Here is a 23,461-nt window from a genome sequence, read left to right as displayed (position 1 = left end):
ATGCCTCAGGGGGACCAAGTCCACAGGTCAAACCCAGCACTCTTCAGCCAGGCCAGCCCACAGCAAGAATATGACTGTAACAAAGATTTTTCTCAGGACCCTAATCCCCTTCTCTGTTCTGTGTTCTTCATCTCCTGTTCCCATCACAAGACTGGACTTGGGGTTGGAAAGGACCTCAGAGGCCAAGCCGTCAACCTTTGCCCCTCCTGGGTTGCCACCTCCATCCTCAACCATTGCCTGGCCAACCCAGTGACAGTTAGAACTGATGTCCATGGACAGTTTAGAACTCTGCCTTCCATTGGGGAAGGCCTTCTTAATGTTCCATTAATATATCAAGGTCCTTTTTTTCTCAGAGCCTAGCACTGGCTATTTCCTCTGCCAAGAATGCCTTTCCCCAGACAGGTGGGTGGCTGCCTCCTTCCTTAAGATACCAACTCTGCCCCTGTCTTCTTAAAGTGCCCTTTCCTGACCACAGCAGGCGTACTGCATCCCTTTCTATTCCTTCACCCTCTTTATGGTCTCATAGAACTCATTCTCTCTGAAATCATTTCATTTCCATGTTTGTTGCCTGTGTATCATCTGCATTTCCCTCTGAATTGTAGAAGGTTGTTAAGAGTTTATCTTATTCCCACTGAGCCCTCTCTCTTGTCTAGCACATGACAGACATTCATTAAGGATTTGGGAAACTGAGCAAGAAATGAACAAGTGAATCCAGTGAGAAGACCTCAGACCTCAGACCTGTCTAAACATCAGAGTAACGCCATTCTGTGCCTACCAGTGCAAGACTCAACTGTGGGTGCACCTTGGAGCCTTACCTGGGACCCTATCATTCCCCACTGCCCATATTCCCCTGAGCACCCTTGCTTTGTTATAAAGACTACTCCACCCTCCTGCATGCGTGATGGGCTGGTCCCTTTGAGGTCAACCCCTACCAGGCAGTCCTATGACTCCACATTAATGTGGGTGGTAGAGATGACTGGGAATCCCAAGGTTGTGGGAAAAGAGGAAGGAGATGCTGAGGAAAGATACATAGTAGAGTGGCCACTGGACTCTGGAACCACAGGTGAGCAGCAAAGAGCTTGGGTTCTTTTGTGGTAAAGGACAAGCCACTGGACCTCAGGGACTCAGGTCATTTGACTGGCTTGGGTAGTCCTAGCGAGAAGGCAGGAAAGTGTAAGGATTATCAGGTCTTCCCTGGGTGTACTAACTAATGTTTGTGGGCACCCAACTCACAAAGCACAGAGTGCCATATTGCCCCCACACCATGTTTTTGTTTATCCCATTAAACCCCGCTTTGGCTATTCTCAAGGGAAAGGGATTGCATGCAGAGGTGAGGAACTGAGGTTCAAACAAGCTACAAATCACACAGTATTCACAGGTGGTTGACAGCTCTAGTCTGTCAACTAGTCTCACCACTGCACCTTCCTGGTTGAGCACTTCGAACATAGATGAGGGTTGTTGTGCAGGTTAAATGAGAGGAATTTATGTAAAACTCCTGGCACATTTAAACCCTCCATGTAAGCTGCTCTTTTTATCATCCCAAACTAAGCTAATGACATACCTGGCACTGAATCTGGGAACTCTACTCCTAAATCCCGTTCACTTCCCACTCTCTGAAAAACCGTTTGCCTGTGTTTAAACTGTGTTTGCCTTGTAGACTGCTTCACAGTGCTGAGAGTATGAGGATCTTTCCTGGAGGGAAATGGTAAGCATCATTCCTTCAGGAGGAGGGAACAGTGATTGCGAGCAAGCATTAGCTGGGGCCAGGTACGTGCAAGCTGGAAGCATATGAGCACATCTTTCAGGGACAGATTCAACCGTCAATGGGCACATGGTAGGAGAGGGGTTCCGCAGAAAGCTTTGAGTGCCAGATGGCAAGAACTGCCCCTGGGCTGAGGGAAATCAAGAGTGGGGGGCATTTTCCAGCTTACTGTGAATGGTGGAGAAATGCTGAGAAAGTTACTAACACAAAGGATCCCAGTTAGACCCCAAGAAGATACTTTCCGTACATTGACAAAAGATTTTGGAGCCTACTATTGAAATAGATGTGAGTGAGTACCTTAGGTAATATCACAATAAAGAACCATTTAGGAGCTTCTCTGAAATATGACAGATAAATCTCAGTGACTGATTCCTCCATAACTGCCCTGCTGTGAGCACTCACATTCACTAGTTTGTGTCACCATCTGGTATCACCAACATTGGAGTGCGAGTCTCTTTTCAAGTTCAAGTTTCTGCCTCACTCCTGGTCATTGGTGACCTGCAGAGCTTTACACAAACAGACCACTCATTGCTCCATGTGGGAACTTGGTGGGATTGTAATTCTTAGATTGTGCTCTAAAACTGTAGATTATTCAATGTGACTCCCAAAATTAAGTGTCTCCGTGTTATTCTGTTTGTAGGTGGTATAATGATAGTAACTTTGTTCTCATTAACAAGGTCACTAACATAATCAGAAACACAGCAAGAATTTTGCCTTTCTTCTGAAATAATTTTGATTTCTTTCTCTTTGCTTTCCTGCTATCATCTAAGTGATTGCACAATATTCCAAATGGAGAATTAATGGGAGTATAATATCTAGGATAGTGTTTTATAAATGTTCATTATACAAAATATGAATTATACTAGTAATTTGTTTCCATATTATCTGACTTCTAGATAGTACAGAGAGAATTCTTTTTGTCATTACTGTTTCATCCAGAAACAGGAATATTTTTTCCTCTCCTTTGAAGTAATTTTGGACTTTCTTGCAGTTGGTCGCACTGCTGTTGCTAAGTAATTATACATTTGCTCAAATTTTGCTCTAATTGAAGCTCAATAGAAGAATAATTTCTACAATAGTGCTTCATAAATGGATCCCCTTTGGAAGTAAATTTGGTGAGTGCCTTGTTTCCTTCTCCTCTTTTTCTAGACTGTGTAAGGACAGTATTTCAGTGATGGATATTTATTAAGGTCCCACAACTAGTGAGCGTTTTATCGTGAGTGCTCTTACAACAAGAGAGGTTTGAACACAAAGTTTACTTCTGTGCCAATAGCCGAATTGACTCTAGTTATAAGACTAATTTAATTAAGTTATTTTTGGTTCAAAAAGAAAGTAGTCTGTGAAAACTTTTCTAGGCCAAGCATTGCTTCCCCCAAAGTTCATAACATATTTAGTGCGTAAACAGCTCTGAGGCCGCCTGCCCCTGTGGATTCGGCCACCTTCATGCTTCAGATTAAAAATCCAGCTCTACACAAAGATTACCAATATAGACTGAGAGTTTTCCTCCAGAGGAAACCCAGTTGTGCAAATTTTTCCCAAGGCAGCCCTCCAGGCCCCCACCCCTTGCTGATCCACTATAAACCTGATTAACATCTCTCAGTACCAGCCTCTCAGGATGCACACTTTAGTGAATGGAAATATAGGTGAAATGGAGTCATTGGGATGCATGAGAGGGAATCTGAACTCAGATTTAACCCTAAGGTCAAAAAATGCCTTACTCTCCTCAGGCTAAAACTCTATACCCAGCACTCCTTTGCCAGGGCCAACTCAAGGCAAAATTATGATGGTGAAACTATTTTCTTAGGACCACAGATTCCCTCTTCTGTTCCAATGTCCTTCCCCTCTCCCTCCCCATCACAAGTCTTGTGAGGAAATGGAAAGGGCTTCAGCCAAGCTATCAACCCTCCCCCACTCCCAGGTTGCCTTCTCCATCCTCAGGCACTGATTGGCCAACCCAGTGACAGTTAGAGCTGAGACAGTTTAGAATTCTGTCTTCCAGGACAGAGCAAGGACATTTGGCCCAGGAGGCACAAGGCCCCTGTTAGGGTCTAGCCTGCCACAACTGGACCTTGGGAACACCTACCTCTCCCAGGATCACTTCCCCCTCACTACTGCAGGACTGCAGTGAGACTTAAACAAGGTTGTGGGCATGCAGCTGTCCTTCAATGCCCACAGCACTGTCAGTGCACAGGTCATAGTGAGGCACAGGCAGAGACAACAATCGGCACCAGCTGGGCTACAACAGGCTACCTTCCTAAGGACCCCGAGGTCCTTGAGAATGGCTGCCTCTGAATGAGGTGGGGTCTGGGAGTAAATGTATTCTGTGGCTCAAACTAATGGAATGCAGACTCCTTCCCAGTCTGGTGAAGAAGGGCATTAAAGCAGGCAGTAGTGCATGTCTCTGACCTTTGGCACAGGTGAATGAGACAACTATTGATTCTTCACAAAAAATTCCCAAAGTGTCTCTTACTCAGTTTATCAGTTTCTGAAGACAAATACACGGTTGTTATTTGCGGGGAAATAGTAGCCCAGAGAAAGTACCCTCCCCTCACAGCCAAAGCAGTTTTGTGAGTTTTTAGTTGTATCATGACATTTTCCCTGATCACATGACTAAGGCTTTCCTTTGATCACATTGAATTGTAAATGCTTTGGAGCTTGGCAGATACGTCCCCAATTAACCCAAGTATATAGGGTCTCCATCGGCTGATGTATTTTCATCCTAGGTGATGCTCTAGAACTTTCTACCTGGAGGCTTCTTGATACAGCCTGCAACTAAACAGATTGCCCATGTAGGCTGGGCCTGATCCTTTGCACCCCGACATGACCAAGATGAGACCTGACTCCTGGACACATCACTGAGTATTGATTTACCTGAAATGTCCTTCAACATCGAATGTGTCTGAGTGAGCTAATGGTGTCCAGGACAAGCCCAACACAGGTCTAGGCAAATATTTAACCTCCAGCAAAGATCTGTTTCTCAGCACACCATTCTGGACTCTGTGTCCACAAATCTTTTTTTATCCTATTTGCTATTACATCTACTTTAGTTTTTAGTTCCCTTGATGTAGTAGGCATAAGTTTATGAACTTTAATACAACGTTGAATCTAACTTAGGGATGTCTTAGGATTGGATTTTTATGGGGAAAGGCATGTAGCAAATGAATCTACATTCACTAGTAAATCGAAAGCTATTCAGCATGATTTCATGGATTGTTTTTAAAAAACAAAAATAATCTTTTTTCTGTCAAAGAATTGCATTAACCAAGGAGCTTTCAAACAAACTATGGAATTTGAGTTTCAGGAGATAGGAGCATTCTCTTTAATAACAATTTTGTACTTCCTCAGTGGACTGGGAGATGCATGAATAATTAAGAAAAACAAAATTAGAAGAGAGGAGAGATTTTAGAATTGAGGCCTGATTATTTGAATTATTCATTTTATATTCCTTCCAATTGATAGAATATTTAGGACACTTGAGGCTTCAGAAAGGCAAGTAATGTTTTTCTTAGATAAAATAACAGGAAAAATATTACCAGGATATATAAGCATATAAATGTTCCATAAGTATGCATGTATACTTATTCATATATATAGTATGTTATGTTCTAAGGAATAGGAAGAAAGTGCTATACTAGATTATTTCTCAGCAATGGACAATGAAATGTGTGCTATGATAGATGCAAGGTTAGGGGCAGGAAGATGTGACATGACACAAAAGTTGGTGGTAAAGGAAATCTTAAGGTCTGAATATCATTATGAAGATTCTGGCTACTTATGTCAAGTTTTCTAGGTTTTAGCCTAATATCCAGGGTACCACATTGTCTCCCAGGTCATTGACATCCCAGCCATTGCAGCCTAACCAATTTATTCATGGGGAAATGTTACTAGTAAGTCATGATCATATGCATATGAATAGATCTGAAAAGAATCCCAGGATTGAATGAGAAGAAACATATTTCATATGTACTCATTTCCATTGTATTTAGTAAGGTTTATATTCTTGAGAATTTCACATTTTGTTTTGAACTTCTTGATTTGAATATTAGAAATAAAATGTAATTGACATTCAAAGCTACTTACATTTCTTCCTGCAGCACCCAGAGAGCAAAAGTCCTCAGCTTTTAGAACAGCAGGATTCAGTGATAAGTTGATTTTTATCAAGTCTGCGAATCAAGAAAAAAGCAGCATGAAGATCTTAGAAAAACAAAATGATGTTAAAGCATCTAAAATAGAAAGGTAACTTTAAGTGATAAAATAATTTTAATGATAGAATAATTAACAAAAATATTAAAAATTAATCATAATTGAGTGTTCTAATGGTGAACATATCATAAATCCCAATTTTATTATTTATATCATCTGAACTCATATTTCTGATATTAGACTATGAAATAATCATTAATAAAACAATTCTATTTTATCGATATAATAATTATGTGGTACTATTAAAATATTGATTAATAGAAATTTAATTTTGAATAAAAATATTTTTATTACTAATATTATATTAGTGATTGATAAAATATTATATTTTCATATTTTAAGACAATACTTTCCAAATTTATAATTAATATTTATATAGAATCATATGCGATATCTTTTGGCCAATAAATAAAGTGATATTCCTTATATTAATGTCACTTTCTGTCTGACTGAAAAAAGAAAGTGAATACTTGGAAATGAATGAATGCTTTTGAGCTATGTTTTAATTTCCTTTCATTTTCAACATAATCAGATCGTATTATTCATTCTATGTTTCTGAAATTTCCAATGTTTGTTAATATCCTCATTTGAAAAATTAAAGTTATTCACAAAATTAAATGCATACTTTAAAATATTTTCTTCTGGTCAAAGATACTTTACATAAATATTCAAGTTATAGTCAACTAGACTTTTAATCTAAAGTGTGTAGTCTGTCAATATATATATTGACAAGTGTTACTATCAATGGCGTTAAATTTCACAATAGTGTGTGACTCTAATTTACACTTCCATTTTAAACAATTTTGCAAAGTTGTTTTTGGAAAGTTTCCTCTGCACATCCACATATTCAGGTGATGGAACATTTCATGACCCTTCCATTATACTATCTTTTTACGTTATTCTCTTTTTCATAACAGCTTTATTGAGATATAATTTATTTACCCTAAAATTTATCCTTGTAGGGTGTGCCTCTGCAATCCAGTGGTTTCTAGTATATTCAAAGAGTCGTGCAATCATCAACATTAGCTAACTTTAGAAAATTTTCATCATCTCTAAAGAGAAATCCCTTATCAATTAGCAATCAGCCCCCATTCTCCCTCCTCCCAGTCCCTGGAAACTACTAACCTACTCCATTTCTATAGATATATCTATTCTGGACATTTCATGTGAATGAATCAGACAATATATGGCCTTTTGTGTCTGGCTCCTTTCACTCAGCATAATGTTTTCGAGCTTCATCCATGTATAGCATGTATTTCATTCATTTATATGTCTGAATAATATTCCATTGTATAGATACACTACATTTTATTTATCCATTCATCAGTTGATTGAGGTCTCCTACATTCAGTAATTACCCAAATCTTTCCTTGTCATTCTTCTCCTTAAGTAAAGAGCTTGAGAATAAAATCTGGGAAAGAAAGAAAGCATGCCCTCCTAGGGGAGAAAAAAGCCCTCAGATCCCAAAAAGGAATGGGCAAGACTTGTTTGAGGAAGATGCCCTGTAAACCCATAAGGAAATTTGTCTCTAAGAGAGTCAGCTCACTGTGCACAGGTGAGAATGACTCAATAGCCAACCTGGTGCCAAAAGTTTATCAAAGGAATATGAGTGCACACACACACACACACACACACACGTGCACACACGCTCCTGTTGGACCCAGTGTGCAGAGTGTCATTTTATTCTGTTAAATCATGAATGATTTAAATATTTATTTTCAGGGTAAGAGCCAAAATACTTTTTTTCCTGAATTGAAGTACTTTTTCAGTGCTATGAATATCATATGCAAAATGCTTTCCATGATAGAAATTTCTATTTCACATCAGTTTCCCTACCTCTTTGGAATATTCTCAGATGTGCTATAGGACAGGCACTGAGAACCACGAATGTTGGGACCCTGTTCAGTCTTTGCCTCTTCCTTGCCCTCTCCATGTTGGCATCTGGCAGTGAGGGAGGCTCAGCACTTCCCAGCCCTAAGCCCTGTGGGGCTGACATTTAAGTGTTTTCTAGGAGTGAGATGGCTGATGTGAGAGAGGGAGAGGGTGGCAATAGATGGAAGAAAGTTGGGGAGAAGGTAGAAAAATGACATCTGTTCTGATGAAGGAGGAGAAGTAAAGAGGGGTCAGACACTAGGAGGGAATGGAGAGGAGGTGGTTCTCAGGGGAATGGCCTAGGGCTCTCTGGCTGCCTAGACACTGGTTCCTCCCTTTGCAGAAGGTCCTGGATGCCACCAGCCCAGGCTCCCTTCCTCTCCCAGTCAGGTTCATCATGGCTCCATTATTTTTTGACAACGCTTTTCTTTCCCTTCTCTCTTTACCTTAGACCCGTATTTGAGAGTGGACAAGACAAGGGACCCAGCAGACGTGCTGCAATTCTCCAGCTCACTTCCTGCCCTGACTTCTCAATGAAATGTATGAGGAAGAGTGAAGTCATGCCTGGTATCCAGGAGCTGGCCTAGCACCCTAGAACATAAGCATTTTTACAGACTATCAACATCACACAAGTCTACTCTATGACCATGATGGATCAAGACACAAAAAGATCACTTTCTGATCCTGTCTGAACACAGACAAATTGAACATTGTCTATACCACAAAATACCAACCATCCTCTCTCCTGACCAATATGAGGGACTGCTGCTTCTTTACAATTACAGCTCTAGCCTTGCTCAAATTTTCCTCCCTACAGATAAGATTTATTAAAATACCAATCATAGAATTATACCTGTTTCATGACTGTACACAATCCAGAGAAAATGTCTGTTTCCATGAACTCAACCCAAAGTCAGCTAGTATAAGTGGAAATCCTCTAATAAGGCCTTTACACAAGGGCAACTGCCAAACCATAGAGGGTTTGGGGGATCAGCAAGGAATCCAGCAGCAAGACTGGGAACAATGTTGGTGGTGGCCCTTCAAAAGGGTCAGAACAAATCCCTTCACCCACTGCAGACTGATGGGGCTAGCAGGAAAACTGGCTGGGAAGGTGCCCTCCCCGTCTACCTCTCCTTCTGCAGGGGCTGGGCCCTGCAGGCTACTTGTCCTCATTACAGGACTTGTGGTTAGACTCCACTTTCCTTGTCCATCTAAGGTTTGTTTGTCTATAGTACCCATACAGGTAAGTTACGGCAGTAGGTGGAGCTACTCTTACTCAGAAAGTCCAAGCTACTCCTGGATTATGTCACTGCTGCCACCAGCCCCATCCCATACTACTGAGGGAAGTGATGTCCAGCTTTGTGACACTCTCCTGTCCTGCCTCATGAGCCAAAGTCCAACATAGAAGAGCTCTGGACAGATGGTGGGTGGCAGATGAGCAGGGAACCCAGCAGGGCAGCAGTCTCAGAGCCTAGAACAAGCTGTCCTTCATCAGTCACCTGCAGGACAGTGTGTCCAGGCAAACCTTCATGGCCTGCTAAGAGCCATCCTTGGACTCAGGGCTGCTGCTGCTGCCTTGGCTTCCGGGACATTTGTCTGCCTCTGTGTGGCAGAGGATAGCATCATGAGAACATGAGCAATGTAGGGAGATGCTGGTGACTGGAACTGCCTCAAAACCTGTGCATCCTTGGCTGCCCCTGCTTTCTGAGGCCTTCAAAACATAGCATACTGGATAGTCTTTTAGTCACATGCACATGTCCTGAGTCCTAGGCCCCTTCTGCTTCCATGTCAGGGGTGTCTTTGGTTTACCACTGAGCACTGTATTGTACTTCCTAGGGCAGAAGTTGACAGCCAGAGGGGAAACCCTAGGGATGTAGTAGATATGCAGGGGTAGCCCCTCCAGGAAGGAGCTTAGCACAGGGATCACCAGATTATTGCACATGCTGGCACCTGCCATCCACCCAAGCTGAACTGTGGGTACTGAGGAAGTGGCCAGGGGGCTCTGAAGTCTTCTTTCCACAGGCTCTTGTGGAGTATATGGGTGGTGGTCTGGTTGCTGGGTCTCAGGTTCAGGCTGGACAGTCAGTGCCTCTGGCCATTTTCACTGCTCCTAAGGCCTCCCTCCAGTAAACAAGTCTGTTTGAGTCTGTTGTCATTGAATATAGCCTTGATGGCCTCCCATCTGTGGCTTTGTTCATTCATAGTGATTATCTCTGGATTGAGGTGAAATTGGCACCTAATTTGCAATAGGATTAGAAGTCAGAATTCAAACTTGTTCAGTGAGAACTATGTACTGTGGCAGCAGTTCTTCGTGCATTTGGCTCCAGCTCAAGGCTATAAAGCCACAACTGAGAGGCCATCTTGAACACGCACACAATGGCGCTGGATCTGCAACCGCCCCGGCACATCCTGCACACACGAGATGTCCCTGTGGTTCTTGACCAGAGCGCTGCGGATCTCTGCCCAGCACAGTCTATCCCAGCCATCCATGACCTGTTCACCAGGAACATGCCCCACAGCACCACCTGTCCCACTTGGTTGGGCCTGAGGAGGGCTGCAACCTCTGCTCATAGTTTGGGGAGGGTCTTCCTTCTTACGTGGCCCCCTACTCAGGGTTAAGACCCTCCAGGCTATAGCTCCTGTCACACAAGAGCAGATGAGGGAGTAAAGTGAGGATTAGAGAAATTAAATGAAATAGGGTCATACAACAAATATGTGATCAAGTAATGACGAACATCTTCTTGTTTTACTTGTGGATATCAATGCACATAAGAATTATGAGCATATAAGAAACAGAAGTGTGAGATATCAGAATGTACATCATTAATTCACCCTGGTGGGGCAGCTGAGTAAAGTAACAGTTGTAGGAACAATGCCTTGTATTGGTGGGACAACTGGGAGCCTCTTCTGTAGTACAGAGAGAGTCTCTTAGTGAACAAGAGTGGGAAGATTACAAATGAGCGGCAGATTCTGAAGATCATTGGTTGTAGCTCTGGGAAAGTACAATGCACAACCTCTGCAATCATACGTGCAGCCCTGGGAAAGATAGCCTTAATTTTTCACATGCTTTACCCACTGTCAGAAGAAAGTTTGTCTTAACATCCCCTTTGTCCCATCTACTACTAGGATTGGAGTTCTCACCCCTCTCTGGTGAGGCACCAATTTGTGCTGTCTCAGTTATTCTCTGAGTCAAAGGGTTGTTTGTCCCTTATTTTGGCCCTGGGACTGTGGATTCATCTCAACTTTTTAATAAATAGATTAGAATCTGGATAACTACATCCAGAAAGGTCTTTGTTTTATCACTTTGTATCCTTTCTTCCTAAAGTACAAATAAACATCTTCTCCAGGATGAAGAAAACACTTGGATAGATTCCCTCTTTTCTCCCACATGTAGGCAACATTCTGAGTCTATCTCTTAAGTCCAGAGGGACTCTCTCATTTTCTGCATGTCACATGACCACCTGAGCAAACATCTTCACGTGATCTTCAACATGATGGATCTTGTCCTTCTGGTACCTCCTTAGGTTTCCCACCTGACACAAGGAGAAGTCTCTTGAAACTTTTCATTTAGAAAATGGATTTCATGCCCTTCTAAATTTCACAAAAATTTACTGCCGTTGAAAAAAACGGGAGGCTATAAAACAAAATTATAACAAATGGGTTTCTGGGGGTCTGACTGCACACCCAGATGTGCGAGCAGTTTGGGATAGGTTCGGCGAGATCGAAGAAAAGACCCAGAGACAGCATACAAGACATATGCGTTTATTGGGACTTATGCACAGTGGGTGTCTAGGGCAGCTGGCTGGACGGAGTTAATAGCTACTGCAAGCAGAGAGGGGGTTGCTTAAGCAGGCAGGGGAACAAAGGCTACTTGCTTCCCAAGAGGGACTATCTTTGCATGACCAGCCTTCCAAAGACCAGTAGTTCACATGGAAGGGCTCTATGTTCCTTCATGACATGCTATTCTTGGAGCCGGTCCAGTGGTGCAGCAGTTAAGTTCACGCATTCCGCTTCTTGGTGGCCAAGGGTTCACCGTTTCAGATCCCGGGTGTGGACAGGGCACCGCTCGGCAAAAGCCATGCTGTGGTAGGCGTCCCACATATAAAGTGGAGGAAGATGGGCATGGATGTCAGCTCAGGGCAAGTCTTCCTTGGCAAAAAGTGGAGGATTGGCAGTAGTTAGCTCTGGGCTAATCTTCCTCAAAAAAAAAAAAAAAGACATGCTATTCTTTGAGATAAACAGATCCAGGCTGGTCAGGCAGTGGGTTGTTACAAACGCCAGGTGGTTGGTGTCCTGCCAAGAGGGGGCGGAAGGGCCCACGATTACGACAGGGCACGCAGGCTAGTGTCCCTACACTGAGAATGTTCAGATCACTGTTTAAAAATAAAGACTTAAGTCTGGTCACAGACTTTCAGATACAAAAAGCAAATTTGTATTTCCATCACGTTAGTCTCAATTATGTCATGGTAATAAATAACCTCCCAACACTAATGGGTGACCTCAACAAAAGTCTATTTCTCACTCATCCTTCTGAGATTCAGGTTAATGGGATCATCAGTATGTAAGACAGAGAATGCTCATTATAGTAAGAAAAGAACATTGGCCCAAAAAGATGGAGGATTCTGCTCAGAGATGGCACTCAGTGCTTCATTAAATCCAGTCATATTTCACTGGCTGAAAGAAATCACAAGGCAAAGACTGAAATCAGGAATTTGGAGAGCATAATCCCTTTGGAAGACACGTCCTGACTGGGGTGGTACCACAAGGATAGGCATGAAACAGTCGGTCCCTCTAAAATATATTGTGACATATATTTTGATTGATATACATAGATTGATAAATTCTTAGAATCAGACAACTTTCCAAAACTGAATCAAGAAGAAACAGAGATCCTGAATAATCTAATCACTAGTAAGGAGATGGAAACAGTAATCAAAAACCTCCTGAGCCAGCCCTGATGGTGTAGTGGTTAAATTTCAGCGCACTCTGCTTCAGCGGCCCAGGTTCAGTTCCTGGGTGCAGAACCACACCACTTGTCTGTCAGTAGCCATGGTGTGGTGGTGGCTCAAGTAGAAGAACCAGAAAAATTTATAACTATACACAACTGTGTACCAGGGCTTTGCAGGGTGAGGAGAGGAAGAAAAAAGGAGGAAGATCAGCAAGAAATGTTAGCTTAGGTAGAATCTTCCCCTAAAAAAACACCTCCCAAAAAAATAAAGTCCACAACCAAATGGCTTTCCCAGTGAATTCTACCAAACATTCAAAGAAGAGTTAATACCTATCCTTCTCAAACTCTTCCAAAACATTAAAGAGGAGGGGATGCTTCCTAACTCATTCTATGAGGCCAACATTACCCTGATACCAAAACCAGACAAGGACAACACAAAAACATAAAATTACAGGCCAATATCATGGATGAACATAGATGCAAAAATCCTCAACAAAATATTAGCAAATCAAATACAACAATACATTAAAAGGATCATAAATCATGATCAAGTGGGATTTATTCCAGGGATGCAAGGATGGTTCAACAACCATAAATCAATCAATGTGGTACACCACATTGACAAAATGAGGAATAAAAATCACATGATCATCTCAATAGATGCAGAGTAAGCATTTATGACAAAAAGTCTGAATAAAATGGGTCAAAAGGAAAGTACCTCGACATAATAAAGACCACAAACCCACAGCCAACATCATACTCAGTGGTGAAAAACTGAAAGCTATCCCTGTAAGAAGGAATAAGACAAGGATGACCACTCTTGCCACTTTTATTTAACATAGTATTTTAAGTCCTAGCCAGAGCAATAGGGCAGGAAAAAGAAATAAAAAGAATCCAAATTGGAAAGGAAGAAGTGAAACTGCCACAATTTGCAGATGACATGATTTTTTATATAGAAAACCCTAAAGAATCCACAAAGTACTATTAGAAATGATAAAGAGAGTAAAATTGCAGAGTACAAAATCAACATACAAAACCAGCTGCACTTCTATACACTAACAATGAAAAGCAGAATGGGAAATCAAGAATACAATCTCATTTATAATGGCAACAAAAAGAATAAAATATCTAGGAATAAATTTAACCAAAGAAGTGAAAGATCTATACACCAAAAACTGTAAAACATTGTTGAAAGAAATTGAAGACGACATATAGAAATGGAAAGATATTCTGTGCTCTTGGATTCAAAGAATTAATATAGTTAAAATGGCCATACTTTCTAAAGCAATCTACAGATTCAATGAAATCTCTATCAAAGTCCCAACAACATTTTTCATAGAAATAGAACAAAGAATCCTAAAATTTATATGGAACAACAAAAGTCCCCAAATAGCCAAAGCAATCCTGAGAAAAAAGAACAAAAGCTGAAGGTTTCACACACCCAGATTTGAAAACATCCTACAAAGCTATAGTAATCAAAACAGCATGGTACTGAAGCTGGGTACCTGAGACTAACTGTAAATATTCAATAAGAACAGGATGACCTTTCAATCTTGTTCCCATCCAGACATAGACGAAAAGAAGTTAATCTTGTTAATTTGCTGTTTTCTTGTTTAACCTGAGGGTGACCCAAGGGTCACAAAGATTTATGAGCTTGTTTTGCAGAAGAAAAAGAATGCCTTCAAGGAAGTTACAATCACCAGATAACCAGCCTCCATCTGCCATTGATGTCCAGAAGTCAGATTGCCCAGGGCCTTATCTGGAGTAAAAGAAACACAGATTATCCCTCTGTTTCTCTGAAACTCCTCCTGCCGAGCCCTTTAGCTTTATAAAACCCACTGCTTTCTTCTCTTATAAAGGTAGGTTTGAGAGAACCTATCCTCCTGACTTCTCATTTTGGCCAATTCAAATAAACCTCTCTCCATCTCCAAGCACTGTTGTCTCAGTGATTGGCTCACTGCACATCGGGCACACAAACTTGAGATTAAGAGGTTCAGCATCAGTACTGTCACAAAACATACACAAAGATAAATGGGACAGAATCAAGAGCCCAGAAATAAACCCATCCAACTATGGACAGCTAATTCTTGACAAAGGAGCCAAGAACATACAATGAAGAAAGGAAAAATCTCTTCAATAAACGGTGTTGGGGGACCGGCCCTGTGGCCGAGTGGTTAAGTTCGCACACTCCACTGTGGCAGCCCAGGGTTTCACCAGTTCAGATCCTGGGTGCGGACATGGCACTGCTTGTCAGGCCATGTTGAGGTGGCGTCCCACATGCCACAACTAGAAGGACCTGCAACTAAGATATAGAACTATGTCCAGAGGGGATTTGGGGAGATAAAGCAGAAAAATTAATAATAATAATAAATAAATGGTGTTGGGAAAACTGTACAGCCACATGCTAAAGAATGAAAGTAGACCATTATCTTTCACCATACACAAAAATTAACTCAACATGGATTAGAGGCTCAAATGTAAGACCTGAAACCATAAAACTCCTAGAAGAAAATATAGGCAGTATGCTGTTCAACATAGGCCTTAGCAGTATCTTTTTGTTTCTTTTGGGTTTTTTTAAGATTTTATTTGTTTCCTTTTTCTCCCCAAAGCCCCCCAGTACATAGTTGTATATTCTAGTTGTGGCATGTGGGACGCTGCCTCAGCGTGGTCTGATGAGCAGTGCCATATCCGCACCCAGGATTCGAACCAAGGAAACACTGGGCCGTCTGCAGCAGAGTGCGCGAACTTAACCACTCGGCCACGGGGCCAGCCCCAGCAGTATCTTTTTGAATATCATGTCTCCTCAGGCAAGGGAAACAAAAGAAAAAATAAACAAATGGGACTACAGCAAACTAACAGGCTTCTGCACAGCAAAGGAAACTAGCAACAAAACAAAAAGACAACCTAACAACTGGGAGAAAATATCTGCAAATCACATATCTAATAAGGGGTTAATATGGAAAATACATAAAAAATTCATACAATTCAACAACAAAGAAACAAACCACCCAATTAAAAAATGGATAGACGATCTGAACATTTTTTCAAAGAAGATATACAGATGGCAAAGAGGCACATGAAAAGATGTTCAACATCACTAATTATTAGGGAACTGCAAATCAAAACCACAATGAGATATCACCTCATGCCCATCACAATGGTTATTACTAAAAAGACAAGAAATAACCAGTGTTGGAGATGATGTGGAGAAAAGGGAACCCTCATACACTGCTGGTGGGAATGTAAGTTTGTACAGCCACTATGGAAAACGGTATGGAGATTCCTCAAAAAATTTCCTCAAAAAATAAATATAGGAGAAGGGGCGGGGCAAAATGGCAGGGTGAGCTGACCTGGGATTCTCTTCCCTCCAAAATACAACAAAGGATTGGAAAAACTGAATTTCAGAGACTAAATCTAATGCCAACACGTTAGAGACCTACAATACCAAGAAGGCGGAGATCATAAACCCTATTTACGGCCTCGGAGGCGCTGGAACGGTAGGAGAGAACATCGCTCCCTCCCCTAGAGTCTGTGATCGCTGTGGCGAGGGTCAGGAAGGAGTGGGGGAGGGCCCGCACGACCGGGGGATCATCCAGGACTCTTGCCGCTGGTTCAGTGGAAACCCGCTGACCAGGGGAAAGCTTCCGTCCGCGGGGACACCATAAACCCAGGGCCTCGGGAGACCAGAGAACAGAACTGATCTGAATCCAGACTGGCACACGAGAATAGCACCCCTCCCTCCCGGCAAAGCCAGTGGGCGCAGCCATCTTGCCCAAAGGCGGAGAGCTCGTAACACGTGGCTCTCGACCCCCATCTAGTGGCGACAGGCTGTAACTGCAACCGAATTCTACCACCATGCGAAAAAACCGCTCCTCTACCATCCAGCAATTTATAAAAGCCCCAGACCAGAAGGAAAACAATAAAAACATAGAATTAAGTCCTGAGGACTTGGAATTAGGTAAACTAAGTGATAATGAGTTCAGAGCAGCTATAATCAAAAAACTCAATGAGGTAGAGAGAAAGATAGAGAAACAAGCCGAGTTCTGGAGTCATTTCACAAAAGAGATTGAAATCATAAAGAAAAATCAAACAAAATTACTAGAGATGAGAAACACAATAGACCAGATAAAACAGAATACGGATTCCCTGAATGCCCGTGTAGACACCATAGAAGAGCAAATTAACATAATTGAAGATAGACAGGCTGAATGGCTCCAGACACAGGAAGAAAGAGAACTAAGAATTTAAAAAAATGAGGAAAATCTCCAAGAGACAGTGGATTCAATGAGGAGTAAGAACATAAGGATCATAGGAATTCCCGAGAATGTGGAAAAGGAAAATGGAGCAGAAAGTGTGCTTAACGAAATTATTGAAGAGAACTTCCCAAATCTAGGGATTGACGGAGAAATGTGTGTAGAGGAAGGTTTCAGATCTCCTAGATTTGTCAATGTAAAAAGACCTACTGCAAGGCACATAGTAGTAAAATTGGCAAAAAGGAAAGATAAGGAAAGAATACTCAGGGAAGTAAGAAAAAAGAAGAGAATAACCTATAAAGGAGCCCCTATCAGACTGTCAGCGGATTTCTCTACAGAAACCTTACAAGCTAGGAGAGAATGGAGTGACATATTCAAAGCTTTAAAAGATAAAAATCTTTAGCCAAGAATACTCTATCCAGCAAGAATTTCCTTCAGATATGAGGGAGAAATTAAATCTTTTCCAGACAAACAAAAGTTAAGGGAATTTGTAACTAAAAGCCCTCCACTACAAGAAATCCTCAAGAAGGCTCTCATACCTGAACAAAGAAAAAAGGGAGAAAGGGGTCACAATCCACAGACTAGGGAGACCAATGGATAGAACCAGAACAGGATAGCAAATATTCAACTATAGCATTAGGGTAAAGGTAAGGAAACTACCAAAGCAAGGACGATCTTATCACTCTAACTACAAATTCATAACACAAGTTGGAATAGGAAATGAAAATAATTATTTAGGAGGGGAAGAGCAAAGGGTCTAAATCAGTATTGGTCAAGTAAGTAAGAGACCACCAGAGAATAGACTATATTATACACGAGATTCTAAATACAAACTTCAAGGTAGACACTAAAATAAAGTACAGAACAGAGTCACAAATCATAAATAAGGAAAAATCTAAGAAACCAAGCATAAGAAATTGCAGTATTAAATGGGTAGTCTAAAGCACACAGGAAAAGAAACGCAGGACAACAAGATAATGAGCGACAGATTGACAGCATTAAGTCCACATGCATCAATAATCACTCTCAATGTAAACGGATTGAACTCTCCAATAAAAAGTCACAGAGTGGCAAAATGGATTAAAGAACAAGATCCAACAATTTGTTGCCTCCAGGAAACACACCTCAGCCCCAAGAACAAACACAGACTCAGGGTGAAGGGGTGGAGGACAATACTTCAAGCTAATAGCAAGGAAAAAAAGGCAGGTGTTGCAATTCTTATATCAGACCAAGTGGATTTCAAAATAAGACAGGTAAAGAGAGACACAGAGGGACAGTATATAACGATCAAAGGGACACTTCATCAAGAAGAAATATCACTTATAAATATCTATGCACCCAACACAGGAGCACCAAGATTCATAAAGCAACTATTAGCAGACCTAAAGGAAGATGCTAAAAACAACACAATAATAGTAGGGGACCTCAACACCCCACTCACATCAATGGACAGATCATCCAGACAGAAAATCAACAAGGAAATAGTGGAGCTAAATGAAAAACTAAAACAATTGGACTTAATAGACATATATAGATCACTTCACCCTAAAAGAGCTGAATACACATTCTTCTCAAGTGCACATGGAACATTCTCAAGGATAGACCATATGTTGGGAAACAAGGCAAGCCTCTACAAATTTAAAAAAATTGAAATAATAACAAGCATCTTCTCCGATCATAGTGCTATAAGGCTAGAAATTAATTACAAGAAAACAGCTGAGAAAGGCACAAAGATGTGGAGACTAAACAACACACTACTGAACAAGCAATGGATCATTGAAGAAATTAAAGAAGAAATCAAAAAATACCTGGAAACAAATGAAAATGATAGCATGCCATACCAACTCATATGGGATACAGCAAAAGCTGTATTAAGAGGAAAATTCATCACAATACAGGCACATCTTAACAAACAAGAAAAATCCCAAATAAGCAATCTTAAACTACACCTAACTGAACTAGAGAAAAAAGAACAAATAAAGCCCAAAGTCAGCAGAAGGATAAAAATAATAAAAATCAGAGCAGAAATAAATACTATTGAAATGAAAAAGGCAGTAGAAAGGATCAATGAAACAAAGAGCTGGTTTTTTGAGAAGATAAATAAAATTGACAAACCTCTAGCCAGACTTACAAAGAAAAAAAGGGAGAAAGCTCAAATAAACAAAATCAGAAATGAGCGAGGAGAAATAACAACAGACTCTGCAGAAATACAAGGGATTATAAGAGAATACTACAAAAAACTATATGCCAACAGAATGGATAACCTAGAGGAAATGGATAAATTCTTGGACTCCTACAATCTCCCAAAGCTCACTCAAGAAGAGGCAGATAATTTGAACAGACCAATCACAAGGAAAGAGATTGAAACAGCAATCAAAAACATCCCAAAGAATAAAACCCCAGGACCAGATGGCTTTCCTGGGGAATTCTACCAAACTTTCAGAGAGGATTTAATACCTATCCTTTTCAAGCTATTCCAAAAAATTAGGGAAGATGGAACACTTCCTAACACATTCTATGAGGCCAACATCACGCTGATACCAAAACCAGACAAGGACACCACGAAAAAAGAGAACTACAGGTCAATATCACTGATGAACATAGATGCAAAAATTCTAAACAAAATTTTGGCAACCAGAATTCAGCAATTCATCAAAAGGATCATACATCATGATCAGGTGGGATTCATACCAGGGACACAGGGATGGTTCAACATCCGCAAATCAATCAACATGATACACCACATCAACAAACTGAGGAATAAAAACCACATGATCATCTCAATAGATGCAGAGAAGGCATTTGACAAGATCCAACAGCCATTTATGATAAAAACTCTGAAAAAAATGGGCATAGAAGGAAACTACCTCAACATAATAAAGGCCATATATGACAAACCCATAGCCAACATCATACTCAATGGACAAAAACTGAACACCACCCCCCGGAAAACAGGAACGAGACAAGGATGCCCTCTATCACCACTCTTATTTAACATAGTACTGGAGGTCCTGGCCAGAGCAATCAGGCAAGAAAAAGGAATAAAAGGAATCCAAATAGGGAGGGAAGAAGTGAAACTCTCGCTGCTTGCAGATGACATGATCTTATATATATAGAAAACCCCAAAGAATCCATTGGAAAACTGTTAGAAGTAATCAACAACTACAGCAAAGTTGCAGGGTATAAAATCAATTTGCATAAATCAGCAGCATTTCTATACTCCAATAATGAACTAATAGAAAAAGAACTCAAGAACACAATAAATTCACAATCGCAACAAAAAGAATAAAATACCTTGGGGTAAATTTAACTAAGGAAGTGAAGGACCTATATAATGAAAATTACAAGGCCTTTCTGAGAGACTTGGATGATGACATAAGGAGATGGAAAGACATTCCATGTACATGGATTGGAAGAATAAACATAGTTAAAATGTCCGTTCTACCTAAAGCAATCTACAGATTCAACGCCATCCCAATCAGAATCCCAATGACATTCTTTACAGAATTAGAACAAAGAATCCTAAAATTCATATGGGGCAACAAAAGACCCCGAATTTCTAAAGCAATCCTGAGAAAAAAGAACAAAACGGGAGGCATCACAATCCCTGACTTCAAAACATACTACAAAGCTACAGTAATCAAAACAGCATGATACTGGTACAAAAACAGGTGCACAGATCAATGGAACAGAATTGAAAGCCAAGAAATAAAACCACACATCTATGGACAGCTTATCTTTGACAAAGGAGCTGAGGGCATACAATGGAGAAAAGAAAGTCTTTTCAACAAATGGTGCTGGGAAAACTGGAAAGCCATATGTAAAAGAATGAAAATTGACCATTCTTTTTCACCATTCACCAAAATAAACTCAAAATGGATCAAAGACCTAAAGGTGAGACCTGAAACCATAAGGCTTCTGGAAGAAAATGTAGGCAGTACACTCTTTGACATCAGTATTAAAAGGATCTTTTCAGACACCATGCCTTCTCAGAGAAGGGAAACAATAGAAAGAATAAACAAATGGGACTTCATCAGACTAAAGAGCTTCTTCAAGGCAAATGAAAACAAGATTGAAACAAAAAAACAATCCACTAACTGGGAAAAAATATTTGCAAGTCATATATCTGACAAAGGCTTAATATCCATAATACATAAAGAACTCTCACAACTCAACAACAAAACATCAAACAACCCAATCAAAAAATGGGCTGGAGACATGAGCAGACATTTCTCCAAAGAAGATATACAGATGGTCAATAGGCACATGAAAAGATGCTCATCATCGCTGATCATCAGGGAAATGCAAATCAAAACTACACTGAGATATCACCTTATACCCATTAGAATGACAAAAATATCTAAAACTAATAGTAACAAATGTTGGAGAGGTTGTGGATAAAAGGAACCCTCATACACTGCTGGTGGGAATGCAAACTGGTGCATCCACTATGGAAAACAGTATGGAGATTCCTCAAAAAATTAAAAATAGAACTACCATACGATCCAGCCATCCCACTACTGGGTATTTATCCAAAGAGCTTTAAGTCAGCAATCCCAAAAGTCCTATGCACCCCAGTGTTCATTGCAGCATTATTTACAATAGCCAAGACATGGAAGCAACCTAAGTGCCCAGCAACAGACGAATGGATAAAGAAGATGTGGTACATATATACAATGGAATACTTCTCAGCTGCAAAACAGAACAAAATCATTCCATTTGCAATAACATGGATGGACCTTGAGGGAATTATGTTAAGTGAAATAAGCCAGCGAGAGAAGGATAATCTGTGTATGACTCCACTCATATGAGGAATTTAAAATTATGGACGAAGAACAGTTTAGTGGATACCAGGGGAAACGTGGGGTGGGGGGTGGGCACAAAGGGTGAAGTGGTGGACCTACAACACGACTGACAAACATTAATGTACAACTAAAATTTCACAAGATTGTAACCTATCATTAACTCAATAAAAAAATTAAAAAATAAATATATATATGTTTTTTATATATATATATATAGTGGTCCATCTATTTGGTCAAAATTATTAGCTTCCATCCCTAAAGTACATGAAATAATCCTACCCTTCTCCACTAGGCACAATATGAAAGATTTTCCAAGCTCAAAGCCTCCACTCACACTCAAACCAACTAGAATGTCCAGATATTATAACTCTCCTTCATCAAGATGTCAAAGAACAAAAGCCCACGCCATGAGCCGTTGGAACAGGGACTGCATTCATATAATAAACATTCTCTCCTGATATGGAAGAAGAGGAGGAATACAGCACCCATCAGAACATAGCAATAGCAAGATCCAGCTAGTGAGATGTTTGGAGGGAGAGCTCTCCTTAACTGAAGATGCTTTTCCCCCTAATTAGGTCAAATTCTGCTTCCTGGATGAAGTCCCCAAACCAGATGTCCCTTATCCTGCTTGGCCTCATTAATAGGGACATTAGAGACTAGAGCTCTGCTGGGTTTTACCCTCTGGGTATGATCCGAGGAGGTGCAGTACACAAAATATTGTTTTTATCCAAAGTTTCTTTTAGTTAAAGCATGTGAATTTTCCGGTAATAGCACACACATATGTTGACAAAGGAAAACACACACAAATAAAGACCAAGTAACCTATCTGATCACATCTATTTTTAGGTGCAATTAGCCCATCCCCAATTCATTATGCCTAATTTTTCTGTCTCTCATCCTAACTAAAATATTTTGAGCTTATCAGTCATCTGTGGTAAAAGCACACAGCATTTTTTTTCTTTGGTAGTTTACAGGAATGCCTTCTTAAACAACAGGGAAATGATTTATTGGTAGAAGTTTTAATGTAATCATTGCTTTAAACCAAAGGTTTTCAGCCACAATCCAGGTTTGATTTTTGCTTTTTTTAACTATGTATAATTTTTTGTTAGAAAATGTGTCTCCAAATTTTTATTGCCTCACTTAAAGAAATGTAAACTCTACCCGTACACCTTACCTTGCTGTTCACGCATTCTTTCCATCCTCTTTCCTTCTTGCAGTTAAGGAACACATTTCTTTCTGAGCTCATTTCTTTATAGATGTTCCCAGGCAGCAGTGGTCAAGAGTACATGGGTCACGACAGAGATATTCTGTTATCCTTAGGTCAACGTACAAGACGGTTCGTCACATTTTCCTGTCTTCCAGTTTTTCACAGCTGACATAGATTAACCAAAAAAAAATTTATAGTGGCATAACATGAGTTGCCATCTTTCTAGGATTCCATAAATTTTCCCACCCACCTTTGACCTATCCCCATGACAAATCCACATATATACTTTTTTTCCTGTTAATGTCATCATTTCAAAATAAAGAATTTGATGATTGTATCAGGGAGAGTTCAACCAGAGCAACAAAATCAGTAGATTCATTGCAAGGAGCTGGATTATGTGACTGTTGAGAC

At 40.5% G+C, this 23,461-nt stretch overlaps 2 long non-coding RNA genes across 4 annotated transcripts; one reads left to right on the top strand and one right to left on the bottom strand.

Annotated features, from left to right (window-relative positions):
- The first annotated feature begins 287 nt into the window (after positions 1–287).
- Positions 288–11,104, top strand: LOC111772796 (uncharacterized). 3 transcript variants are annotated; one of them, XR_011437403.1, is made up of 6 exons: positions 288–402; positions 654–792; positions 1,658–1,767; positions 2,754–2,877; positions 5,857–5,998; positions 8,289–8,687. It is a non-coding gene; the product is annotated as an uncharacterized lncRNA (long non-coding RNA). The 3 variants fall into 3 exon arrangements; XR_002806847.2 differs by lacking the exons at positions 288–402; positions 654–792; positions 1,658–1,767 and having other exon boundaries at positions 1,826–2,877; XR_011437401.1 differs by lacking the exons at positions 288–402; positions 654–792; positions 1,658–1,767; positions 2,754–2,877 and adding an exon at positions 3,725–4,059 and having other exon boundaries at positions 8,289–11,104.
- A 479-nt stretch (positions 11,105–11,583) lies between these two features.
- LOC138923588 (uncharacterized) lies at positions 11,584–23,148 on the bottom strand. Its single transcript, XR_011437400.1, has 2 exons — positions 23,018–23,148; positions 11,584–12,031 (listed from the first exon to the last, which is right to left on the bottom strand). It is a non-coding gene; the product is annotated as an uncharacterized lncRNA (long non-coding RNA).
- Positions 23,149–23,461: the final 313 nt, after the last annotated feature.

The sequence above is a fragment of the Equus caballus genome, chromosome 3 (genome assembly GCF_041296265.1).
Source record: "Equus caballus isolate H_3958 breed thoroughbred chromosome 3, TB-T2T, whole genome shotgun sequence".
NCBI classification, from domain to species: domain Eukaryota; kingdom Metazoa; phylum Chordata; class Mammalia; order Perissodactyla; family Equidae; genus Equus; species Equus caballus.
The sequence above is the reverse complement of the archived record's forward strand: the minus strand, read 5'-3'. Positions and strand labels throughout refer to the sequence as shown.